Source organism: Neovison vison, chromosome 9 (genome assembly GCF_020171115.1).
Source record: "Neovison vison isolate M4711 chromosome 9, ASM_NN_V1, whole genome shotgun sequence".
Lineage (NCBI taxonomy): Eukaryota > Metazoa > Chordata > Mammalia > Carnivora > Mustelidae > Neogale > Neogale vison.
In genome coordinates, this window is record NC_058099.1 from 27,504,895 (window position 1) to 27,527,677 (window position 22,783).

At 37.9% G+C, this 22,783-nt stretch overlaps 1 pseudogene; it reads left to right on the top strand.

Moving 5' to 3' along the window:
- The first annotated feature begins 2,537 nt into the window (after positions 1-2,537).
- The window catches only part of LOC122916712, a 57,301-nt pseudogene continuing 37,055 nt past the window's right edge, over positions 2,538-22,783 (top strand).

Here is a 22,783-nt window from a genome sequence, read left to right on the forward strand (position 1 = left end):
AAAATTTAAATCAATGCTTTCATGAAGCTGTTCCGTTTGAACTTATTCATACAGCAATATCAGGGTAGTAGAAAGAAACCATACCCAAAGTTCAGGAGTTGAACTAACTAGTTAGGTCTAAAACCCTCATAGATAAGGTGACTTTTTCTATGAATTTATCAACTATTAGCTCCAGTGTGACTAGAAATTAGGAAATGAAGCTAGTTTAATTAAAAAAAAAAAACACTTGACCTTTGAATTTGTATCCGTTTTTTCCTTAAAGATTTGTTTATTTGAGAGAGAGACCATGAGTGGGAGAGAGAGAGGGAGAGACACTCTCCAGCAGACTCTTTGCTAAGCATGGAGGCCAATGTGGGGCTCAGTCTTGCAACCCTGAGATTATAGCCTGAGCTGAAACCAAGAGTCATATGTTTAACTAGCTGTGCCACCCAGGTGCTCCTGAATTTGTATCTTTTTTATTTCTCAAATACTTTTAGCTCTGATGGGTTCAGAAATGAAGTTTTATTTTAGCATCCCCATATGCCCTGACAACTACCTCCTGTCCTCCTCTCCCACTTTTCAGATCTTTCTGAGGGCAATATATATGAGATATTATTTATTATTTATTTACTTGAGAGAGTGAGAGCATGAGCAGAGGAGAGAGGCAGAGGGAGAGGCAGAAGCAGGCTCACTGCTGAGCAGGGATCAGGAGGCTGGCCTATATCCCAGGACCCTGAGATAGTGACCTGAGATGTTAACCCAGTAAACCACCCAGCCACCCCCTAAGGGCAATATTTGAAAAGAAAGGGCAAGAGAGAGCTAAAATCCAGGCACCCTGAGTATTTCTAAAAATTAAATAAATATTAATGATGAAGAAGCAAAAAGCAAAAAAAAAAAAGTCACAGATTACTGTGATTTATCTGAGGCCACATTTGGCTTTTTATGATGGAAAATAACAGTTGTTCTAACCACCCTCATGCTTTCTGCATTAATTTAACTTAAATTCCATCTAAATTTTGTTGTAATTGGTTTCTTCTAGAGAGAATGCTAAGGGATTATTTTCGGATTGAATCTTCTCTTAACTATCTACAACGAATTGTTGTTGAAAATTATTTTAGGGTGCCTGGGTGGCTCAGTTGTTAAGTGTCTGCCTTCAGCTCAGGTCATGATCTTGGAGTCCAGGGATCGAGTCCTGCATCGGGCTCCCTGCTCAGAACAGAGCCTGCTTCTCCCTCTCCCACTCCCTCTGCTTCTGTTCTCTCTCTTGTGGTCTCTCTCTCTTTCAAATAAATAAACAAAAAAATTTTTTTAAAGATTTTATTTATTTGTTTGACAGAGAGAAATCACAAGCAGACAGAGAGGCAGGCAGAGAGAGAGAGAGAGGGAAGCAGGCTCCCTGCTGAGCAGAGAGCCCGATGCGGGACTCGATCCCAGGACTTTGAGATCATGACCTGAGCCGAAGGCAGCGGCTTAACCCACTGAGCCACCCAGGCACCCAATAAACAAAATCTTTTTAAAAATTATACTTAAAAACTGACCAAATGAACTGGAATCAATGTGGTATCTCCAAAAGAACATTTATTCAATCATTCAACAAGCTCACATAGAATGTCCGGCACTGTGTTCTCATGTGACAGAGTCGAGCTGGGAGGAAAAAAAGACAAAGCAGTCTTGTTCTTATGCACCTCTTTGTTTTTCAGGTGTTAACTTTTTGAGTATCTCCTGGCTCACTCTTCTCACGTCTCTTTGGCCAGAACTAGTCTTCATACCTGCTCTAGGCCTACCCCTCCAAAGTGTATGGGGGTTCTCTGTCTCTCCTAGGTCAATCATGAGCCATCCCTAGACAAGTCTGCCTTCAGTGTCACCTGAACAGGGATGGCGGATAAATGTTAGTGGTAGGAGACAGTACATGGGCAGCACAGGATATAACTTTTTAGGAGAGAGGCTGGTGTGTTTGAAGAACTAACAGGTCAAGGACCAAAGTTTCTACAGTCCTGAATGAGGTAGTATTGGAATGAATGGGAAGATTCAAATCTATGAGAAATGGGCTAGGGCAGAGTACATCTCAAGAACTAGATTGTGGAGGAGACTGGGAGTCTGCAGCGTGGGATGACCAAGACTGCAGTTTGTTCAGTTTATGAAGGGGGGAGTCTATCTCCCTGCGTCATTGTTAGGAATGAGACCGGTGTGGATAGAAGAGAAACTTCTGATTCATGGTCTCAGGCACTGGATGCAGAGCTTGTATTTGCAGCCTTTTGCTGAGACGATTCAGGCTGTCCTTGAGCAGTGTTGGCATCGCTGTGAGAGGGTGTGTCGGCAGCCCGTGTTCTCAAAGAACTAATCTGGGGAGTGTCATTTGTGGCTCCACCACTAGGTGGAGATCTGTGTACCCACACCAGTGGACCAAGAAGGGCTAGTATGTCTGGCTCTTGGAGCCTTGGGAGACTCCGGGGCATGTACCACTGACTAGAGGGGAGTCAGAGCCCTGGGTTTTGAAAGATTCTTGGTATCTTCCAGTATTGCAGACAAGAGTGGGGAATTGGAAAATTGAAGTACTAATGGGACAAGGATTACATGTGGCTGCACCAATGACTATGCAAACAGCTGATATTTCTGAAGCCCTGGATGACAGGGTACCTGTGTGTCTGGGGGGAAAAAAAAAACGAATAAAAAAAACTGTAGGTTAAATATGGTTGTGTAAGGGATAGATGCTATAAAGCAAAAGATAAATTATAAATTATATTCTGTTTATTGTGTTTGTTCCGTGTGACTGGCTTGAATTATCCTTTATCAAGTATCCATCACTGGTGTCCCCTTTCAATGTGTCCTCTTCTAATGACAGCAGAAGATAAGAAGAAAATTCTTTTGCTAGATAGAATATTTTTGCCCATATGATTCAAATTTAAAGTGTGCCAGTGAAAACCACTGGTATGTTATTTGGTAAGTGGACGAGAAAAAGTTACATTATTCCCTAAACACTGTCACGGGCACATACCTAGAGAGACATAAAGTCACAATAGCTTCTTAGGGAGTAATGGGAACCATACAACTCAGCACTTCAAACTGAAAGCTTTGTAAATGTGTGTGTGTGTGTGTAATTGGGTCTTGAAAAAACACATAATATATGCAAAGAATAAATAAACATATCCATGATTTTTTTTTCTCAATGAGTAATTTATGACCCTCAGAACACATTGTACAACTCCCCTTCATGCAACTAGGTTCCTCTGATGAATTTAGAGCTAGAGAAAGAAAGTGAGTTATTTCATCTGAGAAACCACCCCACTGGGCCAAAACATATAAAATACAGTTTGATGTTATAAAGGAAGATAGGAGTGCAAGAAAACAGGAATCAAGCAGAAACTGAAAATTTTGGAAATCAGCTGGAGTTAAAAGAAGATCAAAAAGTGACAGCTTTGAAGGTTAGCCATTGACAACTTAATCCTTGCTGTTCCTAATGGGTCCTTACAGACACACTAAGGGAGGGTGGTAGAGATGGGTGGTAAAGGGTGCTTAAACTCTAATAAGTTTCATCTTACCACAAAGGAACATAATTTCCATTTGAATGAGAATTAGAAAAGGCATTTATTCCATAAATAAGCATCTAGGATGTTATCTAGTACTAACTAGGGAAATAAACCTAAAGAACATTTCAAGTAATTTTGGAAAGTTCTTGACTACATACATGCGTATGGGCTTTCCCCCAGACAAATATGAAATCAGTTCCAAACTCTGTGACTTAATAGCTGAGAGACCTTAAGTCAGTTAGTGTTCTGAGCCTCAGTGTCACAAGTTATAAAATGACACCAGTATTAGTATTCTGCAACAAAGAGTGGCTGGGAAGATTAAATGAGATGAGGATGGAACACCCAGGCCAGGGTCTAGAGAACAAGAGATGGCCAGTAAATGCTATTTCCATCCTCTCTCTGGAATAGTGCCTAGCTTACACCAACCTGGCTGTACCAGTTAAGGTCCAATCAGGATATGGAAACCATGTAGTGATTTTAATAAGTTTAATAGAAAGGATATTAACAGTAACAGGGAATCGGAGTAACAAGGAAATAGATGATAAGAAATATAATTCTTTAGAATATAGGAATGGTAACAGAAAGGGTAGTCACTATCCCTGGGGGTATGACAGAGCATTCAAGAAAGGGCACCCACTGTCCCTCACCCCTGTGGCTGAGATTCAGATATTGTTGAAGAGATTGAAGCTGTTGGTCACCAGTGCTGTTTGCCAACTGTGCACGGCAGGAGGAACAAGGTGTTGAAGGTGTCTGGACTGCAGAATCCCTGGCTGGAGAAAGCACAGTGCTGGAGAAGCTACACACGCTCCAGGAGCCTACAGAGGCTCCTCCCTTATTGACTGTCTCTCCAGAACTCTCTGTTCACAAAACTTAGCATTGTCCCCTGTGGCAAAAAAGAAATAATCAAAGAGCCCATCTCCGTCTCACAGATGATGCAATGGCCAGTAGATTTGTAGCTGAGAGCCAATAGAATGCTAAGTGGCACACTGGTTAATCTAGTTTCCTTTTTGGGTGCATTAGTGTGGAATCATTCCCTGTGAATTTATCCATGGGACCAGGACATGTGAGTGGCCAGAGACAGGCTGGCTAGCTCCTGGGAAGCCAGGAGGAGATTTTTATTTCTTTTATTCCATATGTATCTTACCTCCCTCACTTTCCCATGAAAACATTGCTAATCTTATCAAATTCTGGACCTTAGATTCATCTATATTTGCTAATGGGCAGGAACACTGTGCCATAAATATCACAAACCAAAGCTATACTTTTTAATCTTTCGCTCTTCCTCTTTATAGTGCTCTTGGGAGGAACTGTCACTTTTTTTTTTTCCTCCCCATATACCACTTGAATATCCTTGTCACTATGTCAGATCCCTCATACCTCACGGCTGGTCAGTAGGTGGTGCTATTCCAAGATTTGAAATAGGGAACAGTGCAAACTGTTCCAGTCCTCCAGCTCCGCTTTCCAACATTTTACATTAGCAGTAATTAGGTACTCACCCAAATAATAATAAAGTGTTATTTGTTTCCCATTGGCTTTGTTTCTTTCCTCTGTTTCCCTATGGAATTTTCAGAGATGAGCCGTGATTTGCAGAACAGGATTCAGGCATTCCTGCATTTTTACAAACATTTTCAAAAGTCCACCTTAATTTCTAACAACTGTCATCTTGTTTTACAACCAAATGCCTAAAGTGGTTGGCATTTTAAAAAATACTTCTTTTATAGCAATCATAAAACAAAAGCATCTAAATGGCAATTTATATTTTTCAACAGAAATATGTATAGCCACTTTACAAACCACTTGCACATGTTAAATCATCCTCACAATTTCTATGTGAGATTATAATTCTCACCCCTATTATACACCTAAGAAAACTGATGTTGAGAGATTAAATACATTTTCCAGAATCACATAATTTTTTAAAGGCAGGGTTGGGATCTCCATATAGGTGTTCTGATTCTTAATCCTATGTTCTTTCAAATAAATAAATAGAGTTTTAAAATTCCTAGCCCATAATAGGTATTCCACAAATGTTGATTTTCCGGGTACCTGCCTTCTACCCGTACTAGCCACTTTCTTTCTGCAGGAAGTGCATCTGTTAATGCAGCTTATTTTCACTTCCCATTGCTGTGATGGTGCTAATTATTTAACATCTTGTTCTAAGAGCCAAGATCCCAACAGAGATCCTACGTGGGGTTCCTGCTGCAATGAACACAGCTTCTCTTTGTGGAAAGGAATACATTTTGATCCTTTTCTGTAGTATTTCATAGTTGATTTGCCATTTGTAATTTTTATTTATTGGGAAACAAGATAAATTCACCACAGTGGAACTCAAACCTCCACATTTGTCTTTAAAGTTCTTCAGAAATGTTTTAACTCTAAAAATGGCCTTTAGAACAGTGGGGTCAATTGTTACAGATAGATTAAGATAGTGAAAAACGGAGAGCTTCCAATGCTTTTAAAGGGAGAGTTCCCTAATATACTTACTGTTGGGGATTAAGAGCTTTTGAACAATTAAGTTCACTTCCTAATGTTGCCAGACCACATTTAAGTCCCCTTTTTTAATTTTATTTTTATTTTTTATTTTTATTCGGCTCACTGAGATGCACTTCACTGGCAGTGTGGGAAACTTGCAGTAGTGTTCCATAGAGAAATGGAAATGAGGGAGTAAGGTGCTCTTTTTTATCTTTTGTGTTTCTAGGTTATCTCTACCAGAGTTTTCAGCACTTGCTGTACAATATCCCCAGAAGTGAATGTGCTCTTGGATTCTGGGGACAACACTTCTTCTCTTTGGTGTTCCAACCATGAGGAAGGTATCTGCTTTCTGTCCATTAATCTCTGGGCAACATCCCCTCTTCCAGGACCCTTCCTCGTTTTTGCCCTTCCAGCTTTCCAATATTTGTTGGAAATAACAAATATTTGTTAAAAGTCTTTCTGTTAAAAGTCTGAAAAGGATTTCTGTTTTCCTCATTGAAACTCATTGATAGAGGAAACAAATCAGTATGTTGATTTTTAAATGTGTCAAGTGCTTTAAAGGAGATAAAAGGGTAAAATGGGGATCTTCAGATATTGTTATCAAAGCCTTCTTAAAAGGGAAGTTATTTGAGCTACTGTCTGAAGTATGAGAAGGAGATAATAGCAAGGAGATCAGAAGGAAGTGTGTTTCAGCCAGAGGGGAACTTCTTTGGATGATAATTAGTGGTAGTTTGGATTAAAGGGATGGCAGTGGAGATGAAGTGCATGGATTTAAGACATGTTTTTTTAGACAAAATGCCAAGATGTAGGAATTCATCCCAAATTAAAGAACAAGGTAAGGTCATGGCCAGAGATCTAGGCAAAACAAGTGTAAGTGACATGCCTGATGGAGAACCTAAAGCAACAATCATAAAGATACTCAAAGTAAATCAAAAGTATGTGCTTTTGGGTAAATTGGAAGGGGAAGTGAACCATGAGAGACTATGGACTCTGAAAAACAATCTGAGGGGTTTGAAGTGGTGGGGGGGTGGGAGGTTGGGGTACCAGGTGGTGGGTATTATAGAGGGCACGGATTGCATGGAGCACTGGGTGTGGTGAAAAAATAATGAATACTGTTTTTCTGAAAATAAATAAATTGGAAAAAAAAAGAATTATTTATGAAAAATACATCTTGGCGTAAGAGAGGAGCAATAAAAGATGACAGAGTATGCGGAGTCACAGCCCCTCCCCCCCAACACATGCAGGTTCTAATCCTTGGAACCTGTGAATGTTACCTTATTTGGCAAAAAAGAATTTGCAGATGTGATTAAGTTAAGGCTCTTGAGATGGGGAGAATTATCTAGGTTATCTGGGTGGGCCCGAAGTGGAATCACGTGTGTCCCTATCAGAGGGCTATCTGACACAGAAGAGAAGGAAACCATGTGACCAAAGCAGGGAGGAGCAGAATCAGTGGGAGAGGTTATCTACACTGGCTTTGAAGATGGAGGAGGGGGTCACAAGACAAAGAACAACAGCTACGAGAAGCTAGAAAAGGCAAGGAAACACTCTCTGGAGGAAGTAGAACCCTGCTGACACCTTGATGGTGGCCCAGTGAAATCCATTTTAGACTTCTGGCTCTAGAACTATAAGAAAATTAATTTGTGTTATTTTAAACCAGCAAGTTTGTGGTAATTTGTTACAGCCGTTATAGAAAACCAATACAGATGACTTCCAGAATTTCATTCTGAGCAACAGGTAAGTGTGATATCATTTGCTAAAGTGAGAAATAGAGGGAAATGAGCCAGCAGGCTTGAGGGGTAGGAAGTATTAAGAGATCATTTTGAACTTGGTAATCTTAAGATCTAGGAGTAACACAAATTGAAATGATTGGTTGGCTGTGGATATATCGTGCTTGGAATTGCCTGAACTTTTTAGATCTACTGACTGTTGTTTTTTAGGTAATATTGTTTTTAGGTAATATTCCCCCATTATCTCTTCAAATATTTATTCTGCTCCATTATCTGTGTTCTAATATTCTTGATATTATTCCACAAGTTATTGAGGCTCTATGTTGTTGTTTTTTATTTTCTTACCTGTATATGAATTTGGAAATTTCTATATATCTATCTTTAATGTCACTGATAGTTCTGAAATCCCTTCCAATTTTATTTTATTTTTTAATTTAATTTTTTTCAGTGTTCCAAAATTCATTGTTTACGCACCATACCCATTTCAGATCTTTTTCAGTTCTGGGATATCCATTTGGTTCATTTTCAGTTTCCATATATTTTCTGAAATTTCCTCTATCTCCTGAAATTCCCCGTGAACATATCTGTTTTTCCTATCAACTCTAAACGTCGTGTTTGCTAATTCCAGTATTGGATATGTCTGTGCCTGCTTTTATTGACTGATTTTTCTTTGATTATAGATCATAATGTCCTGCTTTTTCACATGTCTAGTAATTTTATTATACACTGAATAATTTGTAGAGACTTTGGATTCTATAACCTTTCCCTGAAAAACGTTAATTTTGTTCACAAGCTAATAAATCTCTGGTTGACCCACTTAATGCTGCAGAGGCTTTGCTTTTAGTTTTCTTAGAATTGCTGTTAAATCTTTCTTTCACTTAATGATGCATAGACTTTAGTCCTGAGAAGTGGCCCTTCTGGAGTATCAGTGACAAACCCTAGATTTAAGTCCTTTAATGAGGCAGGACTTGAAAGTCCAAACTGTGTCTCCCCAACACCAGGCAGCTACAAAATGTCTGTTCAGTATTTTAGCCTTCTGTTTTCTGCTAAGTTCTTTAGAGTCTATCTCTACATATGTTCAGCCAAGCTTTGGAGAGTTCACACGCAGATTTGGGGGCATCTCCTTCACTGGTTTCATCCTTTCACGTACTTATGCATTCTCATCAATTTCTAGCAGCTCTGACCTCAGACTCTGTTTTCTACTTGAACTCTATCTCCTATGCGTGGAACAAACCAGGAAGCACCAGTTAAATGTGTATCTCACCCAGTGTGCTTCGATTCTTGAAAGTATAAAAAGCAGGTCTGATGTCTGCTTACTTTTAGTTGATATGTAGAGACCTAGATATATTTGTTTGTCCAGACTTTATAATTGTTTTTGGCAAGAGCCTTAGTTCAATATAAACTATTCTGCCATCACTACATTTCTGGCAACTGAATGTGTGAATTTTGATTTCAGGAAATATTTCAGGAGCAAAAATATAAAAATTGATATTTATCAGTAAGAACTATGCAAAACAACCTGCAAGTGCTTCTCATTATTGGTTTCACATTAGAACCACCGGATGATCCTTAATGTATTTGCTCAGACAACCCCAAATCAACTAAATCAGAATCTGTAGGGATTGGATGCAGCTACCAGTCATTGTTAAGGCTCCCCAGGTGACTAAAATATACACTCAAAGTTAAGAACCACCGATCTTGAAAGAGGTCGAAGGATAAGAGAAGTAGATTCAGATTTGAGTTCCAGGATTATTCAGCAAAGGAAATTGAGAAGGAACAACCACAGGACATACTGTGACAGTCAAAAACAGAGAGTATTTCTCTGAGCAGGAATAAGTTATCAAATGTTTATATGCTGTCAGAGTAAGTAATTTGAGGACTGGAAATAGTATTTTTGCAACATGGTATTGGTTAGTGATTAACACACCAAAGTAAATGCAAGAACTTTCAATATTGTGATCAACAGATGAGTAGAGGTCATATACATTCTATGTTTCAGATGTGGATGAAAGAAGACTTTCTGTAACTGTTCTCATCCATCTCTTGTCATCTATTCTTGCATTGTTATAAAAGAAAAAATTAAATTACCCATTATAACTCTATCTGTTCCAGTTTGAAAAGCGAAGTCAGCCTCTTTGAGATGCTTAGATGACTGTAAGTTGAATCAATTGTCTTTTTCTATGTGTATGTGGTAGGAGCTGGGAGACCTAAGTTCCTGGGTAGCATGCATACTATCTGGGGTATTATGGTTAAAGAATGATGAATGCCCTATGAATCCTCACTAGTTTCCTTACACGTGTTCTATCACCCACTAAGTCCCTGGCTAAGATATTATGCTTGTCAGGTTCCTTGTTCTTGCACCTACTATTGAAATCTGGGGTCATAGCTAGAGTCCCTGAGCTTGAAGCCCTCTAAATCTATATTTCCTCAAGCCCAAGCTCCAAGTCTGTATTGCTTTACCATTTCCTCCTTATTAATTCCTCATTTTACATCTAAAACCAAGCTCATATTTTTTTTTTAAAGATTTTATTTATTTGACAGACGGAGATCACAAGCAGGCAGAGAGGCAGGCAGAGAGAGAGGAGGAAGCAGGCTCCCTGCTGAGCAGAGAGCCTGATGCAGGGCTCAATCCCAGGACCCCGGGATCATGACCTGAGCCGAAGGCAGCGGCTTAACCCACTGAGCCACCCAGGTGCCCCCAAACTCATATTTTAAAATAAGAACTTGTTAAAGTAAAATTTTAGTAATGATAAAATGGATTATAACAAGTAACATGTAAGTAGTTCCTAGAAAAAAAATATTAAGGTATATTTACATTTAAAGTCCAAATTCAAGAGATGAAGTCTTAGATATCCAATAGAAGTTGTGCCTCTTACCTAAGTTCTGTCTTGATAATTCAGCATTTCCCATTATCTTCCTTGTCCCTTATCTTAGAAGCTGACTGTTCCAAAAATAACTGACTCTGATATTATCTTAGCCTTTTAGGGAGATCATTCCTTCATACAATCTATTAGAATATGGTAATTCCAATACCCACAGAAAAGATAAACAAATTATCAAGTGGCTTATTTTTTTTTCCAATTTATTTATTTTCAGAAAAACAGTATTCATTATTTTTTCACCACACCCAGTGCTCCATGCAAGCCGTGCCCTCTATAATACCCACGACCTGGTACCCCAGCCTCCCACCCCCCTGCCACTTCAAACCCCTCAGATTGTTTTTCAGAGTCCATAGTCTCTTATGGTTCACTTCCCCTTCCAATTTACCCAAAAGCACATACCCTCCCCAATGTCCATAACCCCACCCCCCTTCTCCCAACCCTCCTCCCCCCAGCAACCCACAGTTTGTTTCGTGAGATTAAGAGTCACTTATGGTTTGTCTCCCTCCCTATCCCATCTTGTTTCATTGATTCTTCTCCTACCCACTTAAGCCCCCATGTTGCATCACCACTTCCTCATATCAGGGAGATCATATGATAGTTGTCTTTCTCCGCTTGACTTATTTCGCTAAGCATGATACGCTCTAGTTCCATCCATGTTGTCGCAAATGGCAAGATTTCGTTTCTTTTGATGGCTGCATAGTATTCCGTTGTGTATATATACCACATCTTCTTGATCCATTCATCTGTTGATGGACATCTAGGTTCTTTCCATAGTTTGGCTATTGTGGACATTGCTGCTATAAACATTCGGGTGCACGTGCCCCTTTGGATCACTACGTTTGTATCTTTAGGGTAAATTCCCAGTAGTGCAATTGCTGGGTCATAGGGCAGTTCGGTTTTCAACATTTTGAGGAACCTCCATGCTGTTTTCCAGAGAGGTTGCACCAGCTTGCATTCCCACCAACAGTGTAGGAGGGTTCCCCTTTCTCCGCATCCTCGCCAGCATCTGTCATTTCCTGACTTGTTGATGTTAGCCATTCTGACTGGTGTGAGGTGATATCTCATTGTGGTTTTGATTTGTATTTCCCTGATGCCGAGTGATATGGAACACTTTTTCATGTGTCTGTTGGCCATCTGGATGTCTTCTTTGCAGAAATGTCTGTTCATGTCCTCTGCCCATTTCTTGATTGGATTATTTGTTCTTTGGGTGTTGAGTTTGTTAAGTTCTTTATAGATTTTGGACACTAGTCCTTTATCTGATATGTCGTTTGCAAATATCTACTCCCATTCTGTCAGTTGTCTTTTGATTTTGTTAACTGTTTCCTTTGCTGTGCAAAAGCTTTTGATCTTGATGAAATCCCAAAAGTTCATTTTTGCCTTTGCTTCCCTTGCCTTTGGCGATGTTCCTAGGAAGATGTTGCTGCAGCTGAGGTCGAAGAGGTTGCTGCCTATGTTCTCCTCAAGGATTTTGATGGATTCCTTTCTCACATTGAGGTCCTTCATCCATTTTGAGTCTATTTTCGTGTGTGGTATAAGGAAATGGTCCAATTTCATTTTTCTGCATGTGGCTGTCCAATTTTCCCAACACCATTTATTAAAGAGTCTGTCTTTTTTCCATTGGACATTCTTTCCTGCTTTGTCAAAGATTAGTTGACCATAGAGTTGAGGGTCTATTTCTGGGCTCTCTATTCTGTTCCATTGATCTATGTGTCTGTTTTTGTGCCAGTACCATGCTGTCTTGATGATGACAGCTTTGTAATAGAGCTTGAAGTCCGGAATTGTGATGCCACCAACTTTGGCTTTCTTTTTCAATATCCCTTTGGCTATTCGAGGTCTTTTCTGGTTCCATATAAATTTTAAAATTATTTGTTCCATTTCTTTGAAAAAGATGGATGGTACTTTGATAGGAATTGCATTAAATGTGTAGATTGCTTTAGGTAGCATAGACATTTTCACAATATTTATTCTTCCAATCCAGGAGCATGGAACATTTTTCCATTTCTTTGTGTCTTCCTCAATTTCTTTCATGAGTACTTTATAGTTTTCTGAGTATAGATTCTTAGCCTCTTTGGTTAGGTTTATTCCTAGGTATCTTATGGTTTTGGGTGCAGTTGTAAATGGGATTGACTCCTTAATTTCTCTTTCTTCTGTCTTGTTGTTGGTGTAGAGAAATGCAACTGATTTCTGTGCATTGATCTTATATCCTGACACTTTACTGAAGTCCTGTAGAAGTTCTAGAAGTTTGGGAGTGGAGTCTTTTGGGTTTTCCACATAGAGTATCATATCATCTGCGAAGAGTGATAATTTGACTTCTTCTTTGCCTATTTGGATGCCTTTAATTTCCTTTTATTGTCTGATTGCTGAGGCTAGGACTTCTAGTACTATGTTGAATAGCAGTGGTGATAATGGACATCCCTGCCGTGTTCCTGACCTTAGTGGAAAAGTTTTCAGTTTTTCTCCATTGAGAATGATATTTGTGGTGGGTTTTTCAAGTGGCTTATTTTTAAGTTTCAAAGAGCAAAATATAAAAATGTATAAAATGTTAAATTAAAAATGAGTGAAAACAAAATGATAGACATGAACATTTTAAATGTGTCAATGTGCTTAAAGTACAACATTTTGGTTGGAAATGCAATTGAAATGAGAGACACATAAGCAATTTGTATATTATAATTAGTAAGTTTGAAAACACAATGAACATTCAAGAATTTAGAGAATGTTTGTAAAAATTAGATGTCTTGCTTCGGAAGGAAGCACAAAGAGAAACGGAGACTCAAACTAATTGATTTGTCTGAGTTTTCACTGGGACTGTCTACTTTGTGAGGACCTTATTTGCTGGTGACTCTATAAGTCTTATAGCTGTGGGAGCTCCAAGTTCTAACCAGGGAGCCGAAACAAGCAGAATACAAGCTGTATTTCAGTAAGGTGGCCCAAAATCTACACCTCAGATATATTCCTATCCCCTTGAATAATGGGAAAAGTAAATGGCTGTAATAAGAGGATTAAAAAAAATCAAGGATTGCAGAAGAGCAAGTTTAAACAATTGTAATGAATTGAAATGATCTACGAAACTTAATATTAAGTGTGATCTCTAGACTAGCATCATTAACGTTATCTAGCAGCGTGTTAGAAATGCTTTCTCAGACCGTATCACAGACCTACTGAATTAGAATCTGCCTTTTAATAAGACCTCCTGATGATTTGAAAGCATTTTAGAGTTCAACAACTGATATAAGATATTGCTGAAAACAAAGCAAAGCTTTCCAAGTGACATAGTCTAAGGTTATAATTAAATTCTTCATTATTACAAAGCTAACTTGGATAGTATATGATGTCAAGGACTGGAAAGTAAAGCAGTAGAGAAATATTCCACTTGCCCATACTTTGAATATGAAAAGACTAATGCAATCATTTGGCCTCAGTATTTCAAGTAGTGGTGGAAAGTCAGAGGCAGTGGGTAGTAAATGTTTATTTGGGGATGCAAGTCCTATAGTCATATACTAATTTACATTAGCATTAATTCCAGTTATGAAATATTTGATCTGAAATACCCCTCCTTTGATGAGAGTCAATGCTTCTCCTTTGGTTAAGCTGGAGAGAAACTGAAACTCATCTCTAATTGAGTTGCAAAGGCCCAGGAAGAGCAATGATAGCTCAAAGTAAACATTAAATGCTAGTTCAAATATTTGTAGGTAACAGACTGAAATTGAAAGCACACTTGGTTAATTAGCAGGATTTTAAATCCTGACTTTTATCACACCTAATAAATGATATTTGATGAATTGAAAGTCTGGGATGACAGCTCCTAAAATCATACTTTGAAACAATAGTCAATGTTCACACCAGGGAAGTTAAATTGCGGCTTAGAGTTACTCTTTCCCAAATGGCTTTTCTGACAGATTTCTTCCACTAAATTGGCCTTGGTAAAAATGTATTTACTCATAATTATGGTTTCTTGATTTTATTTGTTATTTTATTAAACATTTATTAAACACCTTTTATGTACCACATTATCTAGGCTCTGACCATATGGAACCTCCTAAATAGTCCTGCTCCTGACCTTTGGGAAATCAGGAGGTGGGGAAGCATCTATACCAATATTGAAAAAAAAAATCCTTAATGGTAACATAAACAGGGAGTTATAGAGAAGAGGAGGGACTGGCGGAGGAAAGTGCTTTTGTTACCCAGTATCTCCATTTTTTCCACATGAGAGAAATGAGGCTTTTTCAGAGGCTCAATAGTGTGTCCAAGGTCAGTGGTGAACCCCAAATTTCTGACTCCAGATTCCATGTTCTGACCACTAGATTATATTGCCCTCCTACAATAGAGCTAAGCAACTTCTGAGGGCTATTTTCTAAAAGTTAAATTTGCAAGATAATTGGGGTTGATCTATATAATATTTGAGTAAATGATTCTCTGTCCAGTGAAGAAAAGAGTGACTAAAGATGAAAAACTTAGCTCCAAATAAATTAACGTCCTCTGTATGATCTCCTTTGAAATTAGAAAAGTGTTTTGATGCAGACCTATTGATTAAAAAATATGCCTAAGCAGTCCTGAGGACAATCTGGCCCTTTGCTATTGGAAGGGAGGGCCTCTGCAGCAGATCCCAAGGCAAATACATAGGAAAGCATCTGGTGCCAGCAGAGGGGGCAGCATCATGTAGAGGCTGGAGCGGATACATTTAGTAGGGTTGCAGAACATTAGAAAAGTATGACCTTAGTTGCAGAGCCATGCAGATCTCCAGGTTTCATATCCTGAAGAATTATGAGTGTATAAATGTAGTCTCCTTACTTAACGTTTGCCTCATCTGAAGCACTATCTGTTACTGTATATACATATCACAGAGCCTGAATGGGGTTCATATCTTGGCTCTAAAATAGAGTAATAATACTCATCTTACAGGGTTATTTATGAGAATTATAAGTTATACTGTATGATATTGCAATTTATAATGAAAAATATATGTATTTGGTCTTCATCCTCATTTCTGCCGTAGAGCTTCTAAACTCCTTGAAATTTTCTAACTGATGAGAACAATAAAGGTGTGTTTTGTTATGTTAGTGAAGTGACTGTTTAGAACTAACCTAAAGGATGGGGACTGGTTGCCAGTTAACTAGGCTTGTGATTTGAGGGTTGAAACTTTTTATCTTAGCCCCCTGACTTCCTAGGAGGGAAGAAAGGCTGTAGATTGAATTCAGTTATCAGTGGCCAATGATTTAATCAGTCATGCCTAAGTAATGAAGCCTCCATGAAAATCAAAATGGAGGGGGATGGCTGAGCTTCCAAGTTGATGTACATGTGTAGATTTGGGGAGAATTATGTACTGAGAGAGGGCATGAATCACCATACCCTTTACCCATACTTTGTTCAGTGCACCTCTTCCATCTGGTGTTCCTGAATTATATCCTTTTGTATTAAACAATAAACAAGTAATCTAGTAAATAAAATGTTTGCTGAGTTCCATGAACCATTCTAACAAATCCTTCAAATGCAGGGAAGGGAACGTCTATAGTCAGTCTGTGGGAAGTACAGGTAATAAGCTGGATGGGAACTGACTTCTGAAGTTGGGGGAAAGGGACAGTCTTATAGGGCTGAGCTCTTTACCCTTGGGATCTGATGCTATCTCCAGGTAGGTAGTATCAGAATTGAGTTGAATTGTAGGATGCCCAGCTGGTGTCCAAGAATTGCTTTTTCATGTAAAGGAAACCATCCCCAAGGTGGAATTGGATGCAAAACACTTTTTATATCTGTATATTTTATAATATATAAGAATATAACAACATATTCTTACATATTAGAATATTAGGCCTAGGATATCATAAATCTCAATATACCTTGGCTGTTATTATTTCTATTATTCAATTAAATGAGAAATCAACATAACTAATAATAATAGAATGATTTCCTATATTTTAGTTAAACCCAGAATTTCTGGGGAGGAAATGTATCACTTACCATTTTATTTGAAAAATATCAGAAAATTTAGGGAAAATTGTGTAGGTGTAGATACTACAACTAGATATAATTAGTGTGAAGGAGCAGAGCTTAGTGGTTAGAGGATAGTGCTGGAATCACATGGCCTGCCAATGATTAGCTTTGTGACCTTGAACAATTACTTGATGTCCCTGAACTTCAATTCCACTGTCTTCAGATCTTAATGTAGCCCCATTACTGATTTTTAACAAATATGTAGTCACCTCATTTGATTGTCTGGGTACCTCATTTAGGCAATGAGAATGCAGTGATAAGGGCAAAACCAATGTGGGTTCTGGTGTCAGGGCACAACTGAGTAAATTAGACTTTATACTGGGCTAGGTCAAATCAGTCAGCGAAGACATGGGGAAAAAAATAATGCTGTAGAAGACCAAAACTGTCTCAGTCTAAAAAGAGATTTCCCCGCAGAATAAATAATAATGAATTAATGAAAACAAGATTAGCAAGATCATTTATCAAGTGAGAGGAAATTCAAATTTTAACACAAATATATAATTTAAGTGAACAAATATAACTTTGTATCAGACATGCTTGACAAAATTGTTTGAACTCTTACATTTGGAAGATGTGTAGTCAGGCATTCATCCTTCTCAGAAAGTCTTATATTGTTGTACTAATTACTGATAAATATAGAAAAAGGTCTCTTAATCAACATTGACAAGAAACAAAGCATGCACAATTTCATCTTTCAAAAAGCCATTTTCCATCTGACTAGCATCTTTATTTATATTCCTGTGGTTACAAGATGGATATATTCTTGTTCCTTCATTTTTTTGTCTTGCTGAGAAGGAAAATTTCAACAGAGCATTTGCATTTTTCAAGTACACTATGTCCATAAGTATAATTTAACCCACATTTTTATAACTAAAATATGTCAACATAATTAAAACTTCCTAATTTTTATTTCCACAAAGCTTATATTGTAGTGGGGACCAATTAAATTGGCATACTATCCCTTTAGGCCATCTTGAAAATCTTTTTTGATACTGTCCTCAAAAGCCTTAAAATGGGTCAGTACAGAAATTAATTGAGTGACCCCAAGGGCATACTGTACATTAGGATAAATTATTCGAGTTCCTATTTTTCCTTCTCTTACCTATTCACCAGACAAACTTATGCAAGAATGTGTCCATTAACAGCAGAGCCCAAATAACACAAGGTCAGCAATTTTAAGTGCCCCAAATTTTCAACGAAGCCTGTACATTTTAACAGTATTAACCATTCATGTTATCATACAAACCTCTTTTACCACAGGGAAATTTAGTAGCTGAAATGAAATCATGTCTCCTTTTTGTAGATAAAGTCCTGGATTATGTCTAAAATAACTTTCCTGCATTTTTTTTCTTATTTCACTGAGTCTCAGTCAAAAGAGAGCTCACTTATGTGTCTTTGTAGAGAAATGGAGGTTACCTCTTCATGAATAGTGCCCCAATAAAGGGCTGCATCATTCCATCGGACATAGTAGAACTTTTTAGCATGGCCATGGACTTCTAACTAGAAGACTCTCCCATGTTCTTGTAAAGTTCCAGAGGGACCATCAGGCACATAAGATCACAGCACCAGCCCCACACTTTATCTACAAATACTCAGGATTCATGTGACATTGGAAATTCTAAAATCTAACCGTATCCCCATAAACAAAAGCATTTTCCAAGTAAAAATGATGTCCCTAAAATACAAAAGATGTTGCAAGATAAATTCTACAAAAATAGATAACCTCATAGACCTTATAATAACTGGTAGAACTGTGGAGGAAAAATGAGTTTAAGAGAAAAATTTTTCTTGGTTTATTTAGTTTTTTCGGAATGTCTATCAATTTCCTGAGTCTAGTGTCTCTGAATTTAACTCTCATATGTGAGAAACCTCTCACTCAGAGGTAATTGTGACACTCTTGTTTCTTGTATTGTGAGGGGACAATAAAACAAAGAAAAAAAACATAAAAAGCACTGCCCTGCACACATAAATTAGGAGAGGTTTATTAAAATATCCTTATATTCTTAATATATATAAGGCAGTGGTCCCCTTTATTAATGCCACCTTTTATCCTTTACATCCCAATTCATCAACTGATGTTCATTAGAACCAAGTTCTAGGAATCCCAGTTTTTGAGTGTGGTCTCTGACTGGGACTAGAATTTCCACACTGAGCTGAGAGTCACAGACTTACAAGGACTAGTTATAGTTTATGGCCTTCTAGTTCCTATTCTCCCAAATTCTCTCTCTGAAGTTTTCCATCTCCAAAAGAACCACCACATTCCTTAGCCATTTGCTGACATTTCTGTTCTATCCTAACAATAGCTGAAGCACCGGCCTCCAGCTCCTGAATTTCTTACACCTTGGATTCTTCCTAACAGGAAAAAATGTCTTCCTGAGTTCACATTTGTCCCTGCTGGAGAATAGACTTATGAACTGGAGATGGAATTTGTTTTACTTTCCAAACCTATACTTTCGGGTCCATTGCAAGCAAGTGCATATACTTCTCTCTCAAACATATTTTTCCTCGAATTCCCTTACCTCAAGAAAACTTCTCTCCTCCTGTTGCAGCAAAAGTACTCTTTGCATCGTTAACTATTATCTATAGAATGAAATCTGGCTATATTGACTCTAAAAATCCTTTTTTTTTCTTTTTTTAACACTTTGGTGTATCTCAATAGCCTTTTGAAAAAGCCAGTTGAGATTTTAATAATTCATTGTTCTTAATTTTTTTAAAAGATTTTATTTATTTATTTGACAGAGAGATCACAAGTAGGCAGAAAGGCAGGCAGAGAGAGAGAGAGGGAAGCAGGCTCCCCGCTGAGCAGAGAGCCCGATGCGGGACTCGATCCGAGGACCCTGAGATCATGGCTTGAGCCGAAGGCAGCTGCTTAACCCACTGAGCCACCCAGGCGCCCCCATTGTTCTTAATTTGATCCATTTCTCCTTGATTGTGTATAAAAGTAATGTATGCTGAGTTTGAATGTCTCCCTTCCTTTCCTTTACTATTTCCCACAGCTCCTGTTTTAACTTCTAGATCAAAAACTTTTATAACTGGATTTCCTTATTCCTGAATTGCTGATGGTTTTCCTATGAAATGCAAACAACACTTTTCTGCTGTCAGCTTTCTTACCTGTTGATAGTTGTTACCCTTTTGCTTATTAGCAATTCTGATTCTAGAGTTGCTACATTGTTTCCTTCAATTGATAAACTGGATTTTTGATGAATACATTTGATTTTTCTCACCTCAGTGCAAGGAGTTGGAACTCTGGGACCTAGGTTCTCCCCCAAACCACACTATTATCAAGATCTAGAAATAAAACATGTCCCTCAGAACTGGGCTGGGATAGAGGCAAAAAAGGACAAAAAGATCCTTGTAGAAATATGTCATTTTGAAAGTCAAAAGCTTTGATACAGAAGTCCTGGAAATTTTAAAGTGATTTTTCCATGATTTTGGAAATGGATATGAACACCTGAGCCACAATAATCAGAATCATGGAGAAGAGTGTGTGTTCACAAAAAACCATTTTTCCCCTCTTGGGCTTATAATTGGACTAATTTTCCAGCTTCCTCTTCAGCCACTGAAGTCTGACTCTGGGAATAGAAGTGAAAGTGATGTATGCCGTATTCAGGCCTGGCTAGTAAGAGCGTCAGTGTGATTCTCCATGTGTGTTTGTCTCTCTTCACTGTCTGCCAAGGTCTTAGGGAGCAGTGGGACCACATGACAGGAGGACCTGGATCCCTGAGAGACTCTGTGTGGGAAAACACTCATCCTCCTTCATCCTATTGGATTTTGCATGAGTGGAAAAGTTTTAATTTATTACCACTGAGATTTTGAAATTCTTTCAGCAGATAGCCTACCCTAAATAATACAATAAAATTCAGATTGACATATGAACTTTTTTTTTTCTCTTTGTCAAGGGTTTATTCAGGATTGGGAGAAATTTTTTGACTCACAAGTCAAGTAACAGTGTCCTAAAATCAAAGCCACTCTAAGATAAAGCAAGTTTCCACAATCCCGAACCCCCCCGCCTTGTTTTTTTTTTAAGAGAGCAAGAGAGTATGAGTTGAGGGCGTGGTGAGTGGAAGAAGCAGAGGGAGAGGAGAGAGAGAATCTTAAGCATGTTCCACTGTCAGTGGAGAGCCTGACATGTGGCACCTAGGTGCCCCTCCACAATTCTTTTTAGTATCTCTTTAAAAAAACTACCTAGTGATAGCGCACAATTCTTTTTTCTTGGACTATTTGTCTTTACCCTTTTCCTAGTTTACTGCATATGATTTCTCTCATTTAATTTTTTTTCTGTAGTGATGCTTTATTGAGTGACTCAAGAAAAATTCAAGATACGATATTAAGTTTCATAAAATGTTGAGAGCTCAAAAGCTGAAAATACAAATAAAACTCTCCAAGGAAACATCTCAAGAAGCTAATAGTTAAACTCAAAGTTCAAATTTACTTTTGTCTCTTGATAATATTCAAATCAGCCACTGTCAGATTGGTGGGGGGGTTGTGGTGATGCCAAAAAGGCATGAATTGGAAAAAGATTACCTAAGTATTGCAATAGCAAAAGGATCTTTTTCCTATACAGGTCTTGTTCAAAAGATCCACTTTGGATCTAGGCCAAAGATGACCTAGATCCCAAGATTTAGAGTAAAAAAACACAATAAAACTTTTTTTATTTTGCATCTCAACATTTTACCCTTTGGATATTCTTATACCCTTTGGATACCCTTTGAATATTCTTATCTATTCCACCAAAATACATCACATGTAAATAGTGTCTTTCAGGATGCCACAGAGAAATAGTAGGCATGTAAGTTTTTACTGCCTGCCTATTAGCAAAAGTTTAAAGAAAGCAATATAGGAATGGATAATAAGACTATGTGAAATAAGACTTTATTTCCTGGGACTTTGTCCTTAAGCCTAAGTTATAGTGAGGGGGAGAGGGTACAGCACCCTCTTTGGGTTGGAGTTTTCTCTTTTCCAGTAGGCTTTACTCTCTTTACAACATGTATCTCAATGAGGCTGAGCAGGTGGATGCAGGAGGAAACTATTCTCTTACATCCACATACATAACTCAAGTGGGACCTGCTATGACTCAGCTCAGAGGTTCAATTATTTCCCTCCTAACTCCAAAATGCCACCCTCTAATACTGTAATCTAGTTAAAGAGAGCTTAATACCCCCTTAGAACTATCTCCTTAGGAGTACAATGAAGGAAAAACTAATAGCTTCCAAATTTATGTTTTGAATCAAAAGACATAATGAATAGTGATAGAAATCTTTTATCAAGTATATTATCCAAGATTTTGACAAGATAGGCAATTGTTAAGAAAGACAAAATGACTTAAATATTTTGAATTAACTTCCCAAAAAAACCCCATTCTAGGTAATATTTTAATGTTTTTCTTTTTTTTTGTTTCAATTTTTATGTAAATTCTGGCTCATTAACATGCTGTGTAATCTTGGTTTCAGGTGTAGAATTTAGTTATCTGTCACTTACATACAACAACTGGTGCTCATCACAACCAATGCCTCCTTAATGCCCATCACCAGTTTAGTCCAGCCAACACCCCCCAGCAACCTGTTTGTTCTCTATAGTTAAGAGTTTTACAGTTTGCCTTTTTTTTCCCCCCATGTTCATCTGTTTTGCTTCTTAAATTCCACATATGAGTGAAATCATATATTTGTCTTTCTCTGACTTATTTTGCTTAGCATAATAGTCTCTAGCTCCTTCTGCATTGTTGCAAATGGCAAGCTTTCATTCTTTTGATGGTTAAGTAATATTCCATTGTGTGTGTGTGTATGTGTACACACACATACACACAAACATATATATACACTATATCTTTATCCATTCATCAGTTGATGGACATTTGAACTCTTTACATAATTCAGCTATTGTAAATAGTGCTGCTGTAAACATTGGGGTGTTTGTAACTCTTTGAATTACTATTTTGTATTCTTTCAGCAAATACCTAGCAGTGCAATTTCTGGATCATAAGGTAGTTTTATTTTTAACTTTTTGAGGAACCTGCATACTGTTTTCCACAGTGGCTGTACCAGTTTGCATTCCCACCAAAAGTACAATTCTCCACATCCTCACCAACATCTGTTGTTTCCTGTGTTAATTTTAGCCATTCTGATAGGTGTTGTGTGGTATCTCATTATAATTTTGATTTGTATTTCCCTGATGATGAGTGATATTAAACATCTGCTTATGTGTATATTAG